We start from the raw sequence: 12,385 nt of genomic DNA on the forward strand, positions 1-12,385 counted from the left end.
ACATACAACCAAACACGCCACATATGCATGTAAAAAAAAAAGGGGGGGGGGGCTGGGGGGGCTCAGATGAGATGAAATAAATGCACATATGGCCTCCTCATTTTTCCTCCTTCAATACTAAAAATGCTTCTTTTCCGCGCAGTTCCTCTGCATAATCTGTGAGATCCCCCAGGCATCAGGGCTCATGGGCAGAATATGAAAATAACTAACTCGGCCAATGCTGCACCACTGAATCAAAATGCAACTCTGAGAAGAAAATGTGGGGGATATTCCATTGACAGGCTGCCTTAATTACCTGCCATGACTAATTACAATTCCAATAAACCCCAAGCAGAGTATAGAGCTGTTAACCTAACGTCCATATTAAGCAAGGTAAGATCTATTAGTATGGGTCAATCATTCATCAGGTTCTTCCTATAGCTCATCTCTTTGCAACATAACACACACAGGTCGACAGGTTGGGAAAATGAGATCTGTTTGGAGCCAAAGATGGGGGAGAGAGATTTAATAAATCTGGCCCGACGTGGTGCTTAGGCATGCTAGGGGCATAGCTCATGCCAAGTCCTTGTCTAAGTGATAAGAGGATGATAATGAGCACAAAATAGAGGGAGGGGAAGGAGAGAAGGTGTATAAAATCATGTCTCACAGGTTTCTGTTTGTTTTTTATGCCATCCTCTATTTTTGCTCTGAGATTAAATTGTTGTGTGCCATCGTTCAAGCACCCTGCTGGGACAATGTTACAGAAAGCAATGCAATCTTTCCTTTTGCTCCTACTCCAATATGTGCACTAGAGAAGGTGAGGTCATGCATAATATCCTGTCTGTCTTGCTGTTTAATCTCGTCCTCAATAATGCAATCCAGTGTCCATTTGTAGGCATAAAATAGCTTTAAATATTCAGATGTTTGCATTACTTGCAGGCAGTGTTGCACAGTAATGTGCTGCTGCTGCTATATATCCTTCTGAACCTAAAGTAATTAGGGGGTGAACAGAACACTCTCGGTTTATTTTAATATGAAATCAAAGTTGCACACATTTCATCAGTAAAAAATCAGAAAATCAGAATACTATCACTCTGACATACTACTGTGTGCACAGCATGCTTGTACATACACACAAGCTCTCCTCTAGAGATGTTGCATGATACATTCATCTGAAAGCTTTCGATTTATCTCTTCTCTGTGAAGTTTAGATATGCACATCCTTTCATTTTTTATGTTTTCCCTCATTTTGGGGATGGATTTGATATTGCAGCCTACCAATGATATGAAAAGTTAAAAGAAACATGAGGTAGCAAATATGAACATTAGGTAGCAGCCATGTTTACCAAAAGGGCGTGTATATATGTGCACGAGTGTTTTTATTGTGTTCTTCTTCAAATGTGCATGTATGATATACCTGTAGTCGTGAGCTTTAAAAGCCAGCTTTGTGGCCCAGGTTGCCTTATTTTAAGCAACCGCAATGGGAACCACTCTCAGGTTGTTCTATAGTTACATTTTAAAGGCTCTGCACCCGCATGTGTTGTCAGTTATTCTGGATGATTACACTTCTGGCCAAGTTTGAGGTAAATAGAGCTATGCTGGTTATTGCATGATTTTTACTTACAGGTCAAAGTGTAATATTTTCCACATCAACAGTGTGATAAACCCAACAGGAAAAAGAGGGAGTAATGGAAGTCAAAGTCAGGTTGCAGAGTTCCAGAGAGTCCTGACAGGAGGTCTGATCTGGCAAAATAAGAAACATTACCTGTGTGGGTGTACTATGCTATTGCAAGGATCTTTTGGGGTTATAATAAAATAAGTTAGGTTTTAATTATCAAACAGAGAGTTCCAGTCCTTGACTTATCATTAGCTGAGCTACATTTGAAGCTGTTGTAAAATACTCTATACACACATAGCTGTGACTGCATACTATTTCAGTAATACTGTACTAATTAGTCACCTGTTGTCATATGGATTGCAGAGCTTCTTTTTAGCCCTCTTAAAAAAAAAAAAAAACAATTTACCTAAAAAGTCCTTGAAATTCAAATTAATCACATAATACTGTGTTATATTTTGACCAAAGCTTTCTTCATCAAGTCACATATAACTAAACTGCTTGGAATCAGAAATTGCTCGCCTTTTTTCCTTTATAAAATTCTGATGCATCAAAGTCCTGTGGCACGCTCTCCCTCTACTTTTGTCCTGGCCTTGATGATGTCCTGCCTGACACCATAGTTTATTTTGACTTTGCTACACCCTTGAAAGCATGGCAAAAGCAGTAGGCCTATGGTGCCATGGCTAAACTTAACATGTCTTCTCACACTGATTTGTTTTTATCTCTCTTCAGCTGTGCACCAATGTAATAGTTCCCCCGAAAACTGAAAGTGAAACTTTGGTTCCAGCTAGCGTAGTGGGGTCTCTCCCTTTCCTTTTGTGCTGTGTGCAGTGCTGCTCGCGGAATCGGAGTTCATTTGTATTTAGTTCAGCTTCTACAGTTATGTTGACACTCACTCTGAAACTTTCTCTGGATCGGATCTGGACCTTCTCAAAGAAAAGAAAGTGGTGCATTATAGTAGAATAAGCACCATAGCTCTGATGGTGTTCAAATGTTTTGTTGAGGATTTTATAGCAATGTCTAAAAAGAGTGTGATAAGTAACCTTTCACTGAAAAGAGAAACATAAATTGCATCATTCATTTGGTTAATAAAATAGTGATTTTTTTTAAATGATTTATTTGCTTTGAGTGAAGTCCTTGAAAATGAAACAAAAAATAGTGCTTGAAAAAGTACTTGAAAGGACCTCAATTTCATTTAATATTTTCTGAATGAACGCTGATTCTCATTTCGTTGCTGTATTTGTTTTGGTGTCTCATTCCACTAACCTTGGGGAATCTCAGGAGTCGTGAGCTCATCGCTGTTTCGAGCATCAAAACAAACAAGAATAACTCACATATTGGACTTGTGTTTGTCCAATCATGCATGCTGCATATCCACTGTGACATGTATCCTCCATTAGCATAACAAGAAGCTCATGTTGACTCATAATGTTAACACTGTTTGGAGCAAACTATGAGTTAGGTTGCACTGCAGGATATGCTGCCTGGGTGCATTCCTATTATTTTGTTCACCGGTATTTACATAAATGGCCACTTTTGGTCATTGTGTACATGAGCAAAAGAAGTTTGTGTGTGTGCAGAATTTTTCATTTCAGACATTGGCATTTGTAGACACCCCTGCTTACACACAGAGAAAACACACACACCTCGGGGGCTCGGGAGAGATGTGTGGCCAAATCCTCCATTAAATAGCCTTCATGTTTTTGTAATGAAGGTTGACTTTGTCTGTGCAAAGTCCAAACTGAAACATTTATTCTTCATTATAGGTCGAGGTCCGATATTTATCTTGATGCCTTAGACCAGTAATAGTACACTGCACCGTGGCATTATGTCTTATTTATGTATCTAGGCTGTTACTTTCAAGAAAGAGGGAAACATGGACAGCAAAAAACTACTCAATAGTAATGAAAAAAATATTTCCTGCCTAAAGTTTTTGGCCTCTTGGCACACTTTTTGTGTCCAGGAAAGGAGGAAGCACAGAGGATCGATTATTATTGCAGTGTACATAGACTCCACTTTTTGCATGAAGTCCACATTCCTAAACTGCTCCACATAAGTCTGAAGTTATATTATGCAGGAAGACATAACTTTGCAAAGCCCCATCTCTGTCTTTTTAAAACCATGAGACAGAGCAGAATGCTAACTACTTGCCTTGTCTATACCAATGACCTGAATCAACACAGTTCTTAAATCTCTGTCATTCACTGAGAGGGAGAAAGGAGCTCTGTGCTGCCTGCCATAACCTGATTTTGAAAGGCTAGTTTTCATGGCAGAATTATGGTTGACCTTTCCTTTTGTGTTTTTTAAAGTGACTTTGACTCCCTCAGGGAGACTCAGCCTCAGACTCACCTGGTTGTTATGAAGTCAATCTGCACACAGCATATATTTTGTTTCAGTTTACAATCTGTCATGTTTGTGTGACTGTAAAATTGGCTTTTAAAGCACTTTAAAGCACTAACGCACGAGTTTCATGAGCTTGAAACTGAGAAATGCCTGTGACCATTTAGCAATTTGATATAAAAGAGAAAAAATACCCCATTTAAATGACTTTAAATGACAGTTTAGGCATGACACACAGGCCCAGTCAAAGTGAGAGTGAAAAATGTCAACATTTGGTAATTTAAATCCTGATCATGTTGGTGATTTCCTGCAGTTTTATCTAGTACCACCAACAGGTTGTTCAGCAGCTTCACTATGTTGGCATTCAGCTCATATCAGCTTCCATGGTTGAGCAGAACTACATATATGGGACAACGTACTGCTTAAAACGATGAGAATTTGGCTGAGCCTGGCAAGCTGAGTGTGCAATGTCCTAAAGTGGCCACCATACAGGATAGTCTGTTTTAATAAATGTAATTACATAGCCAGAGCCAGAGTTTTCTGCCAGCTAGTGACAAGGACTGTGTTGGTTTTGTATGTACCGAACTGCCAAGGTCCTGTACACACAGATGTACGCAGAATACGTGTGGCTTTGTACTTAGATTCATGCACATAATGTGAAATAAAGTTCACAAGTGAGAGACCATTTAGAAACTTAAAGCCGTACTTTGTTAGCAACATAAGCTGCGACTGGAAGACTGGCCTGCGGGTCATCTACAACAGCAAAGTTATGTGTAGGACGTGGACATTGTGTCAGTGTTGCTTTGCCGTTGTAGAGTCTGTAAATGGAGACAGTTTGGACATGCTAATGCTCATTCAACAGTATCACCCAGATGTGCTGACCAGCATGATGATAAATGTTTTTGTGCTTTAAATGTTTAATTAGAGCCAAGATGAAACTAATCAAAACACTCCTCCTAATGCACAAGGTTTATCTTTTATTTGTAATTGTTTTAGTATTTTCAGTTTAATAGCATAAGAGATGCTTTTAAGTTTTATTGCCTGTTGTGTCCTGTTGCCTTTTGGGAATGTTTTTGTTCAGTTTCAGTACAATGATATACAGAAGTGTTTGTTTGTTCTTCTTTTTATGATGAAAAAAGTTTAGTTGTCAGTGGGCAAACAGCTCCCTTAGTCCCCAGTAGGAGGAGTTTGTCTGTTTTTGACATTTGCATCAATGTCCGGTCAAAATAAATGAAAAGAAACACATCCTATGAACTGAGCCATGATTCATTTGTGGACTGTTACACTCTTACTGTACACCCAGCTATTGATGTTTATTTCAGATTTCAGTGGTAATCCATACCTGTCGATCGGTGTTTTGTGTGAATTGCACAAACAAAAACATCATGCAGTTGCACACACACAAACAGACATATTCTAATAAGGAGCTGATTAATTGTTTGGAAATTAGCAGGTATCAACATGTCCTTGACACATTTACTGAAGACTTCCATTTTATATATTACTTTTGAAGACAGAGATTCTTCATTGAATTTCAGTCCTGCAGTCTCTTTCTTTTCTTTCTATGCATTGTTTCTGTGGAAAGATCACATTAGAGTATTCATATGTAAATAAGTCATTTAAGTAGAGAACACACAAAAAGACTATTGCATAGAAAAACTGAAACACGTGGACTAATTTCTATCAACATACAGACTTAATTATTCTTGAAGGTCTTAAAGGAGCACCCATCACATAACGATACACAGAGGAAGAGGTAGACCGCAATTAGTGTTGTCGCTAAGCAACTCCATGAAACCTGTGAGAGCATGAATTAACATACGTGCCTAATGTACCAAAAAAAATGGACATATACTGATAACAATTTAGTTGTTCATTTATGCTGCAGTTTGCACAAGAAAGGCGAGGAAACTGAAAAAAAGTCAACGCTGAATTAAACGGCCATGGGCAAACAAGGACCGTAACTCTGCAGAGATAGAGATGAGGGAGAACAAGGGGAGCATCAGCTGTGCTTTTTCTCTTTACTAAAACCTGGAAAAAAATAATACTCTCACTCAGGACACACTATATAATTTTTCTGTTTGCTTGCCACCAGAAAAAGACAAAGGAAAAATATTATTAAGAATGAAAGTTCATTCTTGAACTGGGAAATGAAAGAACAATAGAAGTCAAGGTTCACTCATCAGCTTCCTCCAGTGCTTTCAGTTGTGTCACACAGTCTGCAGCAAATGGAGTTTCTTGGCGTTAATGATTTCATCCATGGCGTTTTTCGAATTCTCATCCCTGTTTGCTTGAAAGTTAAGCATGAAAACTCATTTGTAACCTTGGAAATAGTTTTTTAGTGCGTAAATTATTAAAGAAGTATTTCACTGCTAGAAAGGTGGACTTTTGATAAAACTGGGTTGTCTATGCAGTAGAAAGATGCAAATACTTTTGAAATTGGTGCTACATGACCAGAAAAAACAGTGGAAAATGACTTTGGCATTTGCTTCTGCTCAAGAGGTAAAAAAATCCACAACTATCAGAATGCACTGTGCAACACTAGACCAATAAATATTCCTCCTGGTGGGTGACATAATGCAAGTTTCTTGCCAAAAACAATTCGGCTTGTAACAAATGATCTTGTGTTAAAATGAATTTAAAATTTGTCTCTAAAAACATTTTAGGTCAGAAATAGGCAATTCAGTCACATAATCTTGGGGTTTTTTTTATCAGCACTGCTTAGTTTGACCGTTTCATCTAAGTTTGATCTGAGTTTGAGAAAGAGACGGGCAAGTCTCTCTCTCGATCTGCTTCATTACCATTTGTGTAGTATTGCAGTACAATCTGCAGTTTGAGCAACAGCCCTAGAGTAAGTTAAGTCCTTCCACAGTTCAGTTTCACATAGTTCATCACATGTACTACCCACATTTTGATACAAAGCTGGTTAACAAAATGGCAAACCATATCTTTAAGATTGATGATAAAAATCCTATTATATGGTGGAAAGTAAAATAAAAACAAAAACAATAAATGAGCAAGTGGGCCTTATTTTTTAAATTTATTTTTCCATAGATGAAGTATTATTATTTCTTTTTCATTTTAGGATGCTTGGTAAAAATTTGGACTGATTGGATGTTCTGAAATTTTGGATAAGGGTTTTACTGAAGCAGGGGGGTTCTGTGTTTAAACCCGCCTGCTGGCAGGGGCCCTTCTATGGGACCCTTTTATGTGGAGTTTGCATGTTTTCTCTGTGTCAGGTTAGGGTTTCTGTGGAATATCCAGCTTTCTCCTAAAGTCCAAAAACATGCAGGTATTATTTAGTCACTTTTAATTGGTGTAGATGTGAATGTGAGTGTGAATGGTTTACTGTCCACATGAGCTTGCCCTGTGACAGTCTAGTGACCTTTCCAGGGTGTACCCCGGGTCTCGCACAATGTCAGCTGGGATAGGCTCCAACCTCCCTGCGACCCTGAATCAATGAAGCGGTTTTGAAACATGAACAAATGAATGAATTGTTTTAGAACAATCATCATCAGCCTTTATACAGCCAACAATCCTTTTTTTAAGAGTGTGAGGCACCACACTGCAGCAACAACACTGCCAGTAACAGTAGCTCTCACCTTCCATCTGCTTCCTCTCTAACACACAAATACATACACATAGAGTTGTTTGCATGCAGTTTTCCCTTCAGTCTCCCGATGAAAGCTGTATGGGAACACTGACAAAGGCTTGTTAGTGCTTCCTCCCCTGAGGAATTCCTTATTGTTTGCGGGACCATGACATAGATCATCCTGACACAACCCTGTTGCTGCTTTCCAGGTAACAGTCACCTAACAATTACATGCCACATCTGTGTGTCTCATGTTTTTATGGAGCTCTATCGATGCCAGCAGCCGGAGGTGCTTAAAGGTGCTGATAAGCGAATTTTGTTGCCTTTGGACAGAGCTAGGTTAGCTGTTCCCCCAATTTCCATTCTTTGTGTAATCACCATGAGAGTGGTGTCAAACTCCCCATCTAAGTCTCACCAAGAAAGCAAATAAGTACTTCCCAAAATGTTGTTAATTTTCATAACATTTTCTTATAAAGCCAAGGGTTTTTACCTTAAACCTAGAAAGGAAAAAAGTGCACATAATTGATACAGTCACTAACACTTTTTTCCCATTCTCCAGTAAGTGCATGCTTGTCTGAATCAGTGGCGGTCTAGATACTGTTGGTTGGCTTCTTATTCACCAGCAATTACAGAACAAAACCATCAGTTTGACAGAGATGAAAGGAGACTCTGTTTTGTCTGCTCTATTGCAGTTTGTTGAAAAATAATTATTCTGCTTTGGTGGCTTTCTATGGGAGCATCTACCCGCTCTCTCTCTCTGTTATTGAGTCATTACTCTTGAAACAGGCTGATTTTCTCTTCAGTTTTTAGGAATGGCATGAATGTGTGAAAATGGTTTTTATGTTTTTTTTGTGTTTTGCAACGCAGTTTGCTAGCTTAGATTGACCCTCTACCGCTTAAGTGTCGACAATGTAATATTCAATGAGTAAGTGATGATGAAGGTCTGGGTCCATCATTGTTGGAGCATACAGAGCGCTCTGTGTCACTGCACCACCTGCTCTCTCTCTCTCTCTCTCAAACGTCGACTCTGCCCACACTCATTCAATTGTCATTGATCTGCACTTAGCTTTTCAATGACTTCACACTGAATGAATGCCAGCAGTCTTCAACGTCAGAGACGTATGCACACAACCGCATGCAAAGAGTTGAGAACAAGTTTGCACCTTTTGATCTCCAAAAACCAAAACAGCTTTACAATGGATTGTGCTACAGTAATAATAAGAACCATTATATGTAGCTGAGGTTATTGGAAGCAGACAAAAGATAATGTGTGTGTGTGTGTGTGTGTGTGTGTGTGTGTGTGTGTGTGTGTGTGTGTGTGTGTGTGTGTGTGTGTGTGTTGGTTGGGTGAGGTGAGGAATTAAACACTGTAATTATCTCCCTTATCCAATTCATACAGCATATCTGGCCTTAAATTGAACTTAAATCATTTGGCACATAACAACTGTCATGTACATTAATTTAAAGGGCTCTTCGTGGCGGTAACAGCCAATAAAACCACAGCAGTGTGTCTTCTCAATTTTTCTCACCGACACATACCATCGAGCTGGCTGTGTCAATCCCAGTTTGTGTGTAAATATTTTGACAAGTGCAGTAACACTGGTTTCGGATTTTGATTTGAAAGGGAACACCTTTTCGATGATGTTTTTTTCATTTTCTGAATATCTCTCTAAAGCATGGAAATGGAGGACACGCTTTGCATTCCTGCTAAACCCTGTCTAGGTAGATTTTGCAATACTGACCCTTTTACTATCCATCTCCCACATATTACAAGGAATATCTCTAACGACAGATTTCCCTTATGCTTAAACAGAACTTAGAATTCTCAACTTGTCTCTCAGTAAAAAAAAACACCCACAAATGTCAAAACTGAGCACAATTTATTTCAAAGGTAAAACACACTGAAAAAATATTGCATATATTATAAAAGCCATTTTAAATTCTTAATCACATTTTTCAACAACCAAATCATTTTTTAATTGAAAATTGAATGGAAAATGGTGGCACTATGTACAGTGCATTATGAGCATAGCAAATTATCTTACAACACACAACAACAATTCACTAAATAAATAATTTATTTACCGTGTATTTAAGGTCATAACTCATTTTCATTAAAAAAAAAACATACACAGCAACTCTCTCATGCATGAATATGCCTGCAAATTTACACACACACATATATATATGTCCAGACTTACGTGCAGCAAACTAATGACAAGCCGCACCTCGCTCCTTCAGTCTCGTGAGAAGGCATCCAGCTGGTGCAAGAGCTGCACAGAGGGAGAGAGAGAGCATACTGTAAGGTGCAGAAGTGGTGAATTTACAGCTCAAAGCAAGTTAATGCGATACAGTCTTTTGTTTGATATTTACTGTTGGCAAAAATGTTGTTGCGCATTTGTGATCTGTTGTTACCACCGCTAGCATGTTTACTATATGACGTGGGTGCTGCTGTCACACTGAATGTCCCGTGGAGCCTTGTTTAAAATATAAAACTGTCGGATGTTGGTGGGTTAACATGCCAGTATGTCTGCTTTGTTGTTTCTGTGTCTGAATAATCCTTTAAGGGACAGGTTATGTGGGTGACCAGACACGAAATCAGATTTTCATTTATTCCTTCTGAACCTGGGATAGACAACTGACAGGGAGTTCCTATAATATTACACTGATAACTTGGGTGATATAAAAGAAATATGTAATATATACGCTGTTAATTTGTCTCTAAAGAACCCATGTTACTATATAACAAGGACGAATGTGGATAAAATGACATGAATATTTTCAAATGTTTCATCAAATTTAGAGCTCATATACAAGAATCCAAGTGTACTGATTTGTTTTAAGAAGATTTCACAGATAGGATCCAAATAGGGAACATGAAGTGTTACAATAAAACTGTGTAAACTCTACTGAAATTTACGATAATGCAGTAATATATCAGTATTTTGAAAGAGCTTCACCTTTCAAGCTTTGTCAGACAGTTCATATTGTCACGTGTAAACACGATGACTGGTGGTATCATGGTTAGCCATATTCTTACCTAAACCACATCCTGACCCCAGACGTGTTCTGTGGTGTTGGATTCAGTTGAGACAATTTCTTTTTAGCTCTCCTTTTCCTCATGGCCGATGACAATAATGAGCTACAATAAACAGCATCTTGTTGATATGTTTTATTCCCGTTTGAACATTAAGATTTTAAGATTTAACATGCAGTACCTTCTGCTCACAGCTGCAATGTAATCAAGTCAAGCCAAGTAGAACGTTACTTGTCCCCAGAGGGGCAACTGGTTGCAGCAGTGAAAACAGTAAAAACACAAACAAAGCAATTAAACACAACACGTGATAAGAAGTAAAAAGGTAGAGCGGTAGAGCGGTCCTCTGCTAATCAAATGGTTGTTGGTTTGATCCCTGGTCCATGCAGTCTACATGTTGAGGTGTCCTCGGGTAAGATACTGAACTCCTTTGAGTGCAACTGAATGTTAGTGTGATGAGCCTCAGCCACCACTGTGTGAATGTGTTCGTGAATGGATGAATGGTGCTTTGTTGTAAAGCACTTTGAAGAGTCACCAAGACTAGAAAAGTGCTGCATAAATGTTGTCCATTTACCATATTAAAAGCATAGTTGGGTGGTCAAGCTATTATTACCTTTATCTGTTGGAGTTGAGCAGTGAAGTGGCAGCATTTATGAAAGAGTTTGTATCTGTATCTTGCTATTTAAAGCGGGAACCAGAAGGCAAGGTTTGAAACTCTGTGCTGACACACTGGATAGATCCTGCTTCCTTTAACAACTGTGTTATACGAAACATTCAAATTCTTCCTTTGATTAACTGTAAGACTGCTACACACCTTGCCCACATTGTGTTTACCATGTGCATTTTTCTGTCTTGCCTTGAAAGAACCATAACAGATAAAGGAAAAAATAAACGTTTCCTTTATTGAGGTGTTTATAATAAAGTTACCAGGGGCCTGCAAACATCAAACTTAACCAGCTTCCTCTAACAAAAAAGGCGCTGCTGGCTTTTTATACTCAGCATTTTAAAGTTTGAATCAAAGCTCAGCTTATGATTGATCATAATTCCCAATTACTTGTACAATTCAACAGTTTCTATTTCTTGGCCATTCAGTGTAGTGCTGACATTGGAGTGATAATGTTTAAAATCAATACACATATCCTTGGTAACATTTAATTCCAAAAAGGCTCCTTGACACTGTCAGAAAAATTATTTGTGACAGGACTGTGTAACATATCCTCCTTCAGCAGGCTCACTATGACCATATCAACTGCAAACGTCAAAATGTAGTGGTTTTCAAACTCACTGTGGCAGTTGTTACCGTACAGGATGTATAGGAGAGGAGAGAGGACACAGCCGCCGGGAGAGCCAATAAATGTTGAAGTTAGTCCAGAGAAATGTCCATTCATTCTCACTCCCTGAGATCAGTTGGTGAGAAAATCCACGATCCAGCCAACAATATTAGTGTCTAATCCAAAATGCTCAGTCAGCCTCTGCACCAGCAGGTGAAGCTGTGTTAAAAGCCAGCTCAGTTGCCAGAAAAAATGTTGGCATTGTAAGTTTCTCCAAACACAAATACATTACATTTAAATGTGTCATATCCGTATTTCTAAAGTGACGTAACATATAAGCTGACTTTTTTGTCGGAAGGTGGAGGGGAAACCTGCCACGTTGCAAACCACTGCTGTTTGTTACCAACAAAACAAAACCAGTGGGTTTTAGTAAGTTTGGCTGTTTTCCATTGGCTTTTCAGTCTCTAAACATGAGTGTTTTGTAACATCCCATTGACAGAACTAGTGCCACAAAAATCAGTTGTTTTTTACCTAGACATCGCTGCATTTCCTGC

The 12,385-nt window shown here is 38.7% G+C and overlaps 1 protein-coding gene across 8 annotated transcripts in view; it reads left to right on the forward strand.

Moving 5' to 3' along the window:
* Nucleotides 1-12,385, forward strand: part of inpp4b (inositol polyphosphate-4-phosphatase type II B) — a 170,936-nt gene that overhangs the window by 75,509 nt on the left and 83,042 nt on the right. The gene's annotated exons all lie outside the window — the stretch shown is intronic.

This window comes from Plectropomus leopardus, chromosome 3 (assembly GCF_026936395.1).
Source record: "Plectropomus leopardus strain MGB_pleo_1.0 chromosome 3, ASM2693639v1, whole genome shotgun sequence".
In the NCBI taxonomy this organism is placed as follows: Eukaryota; Metazoa; Chordata; class Actinopteri; order Perciformes; family Serranidae; genus Plectropomus; species Plectropomus leopardus.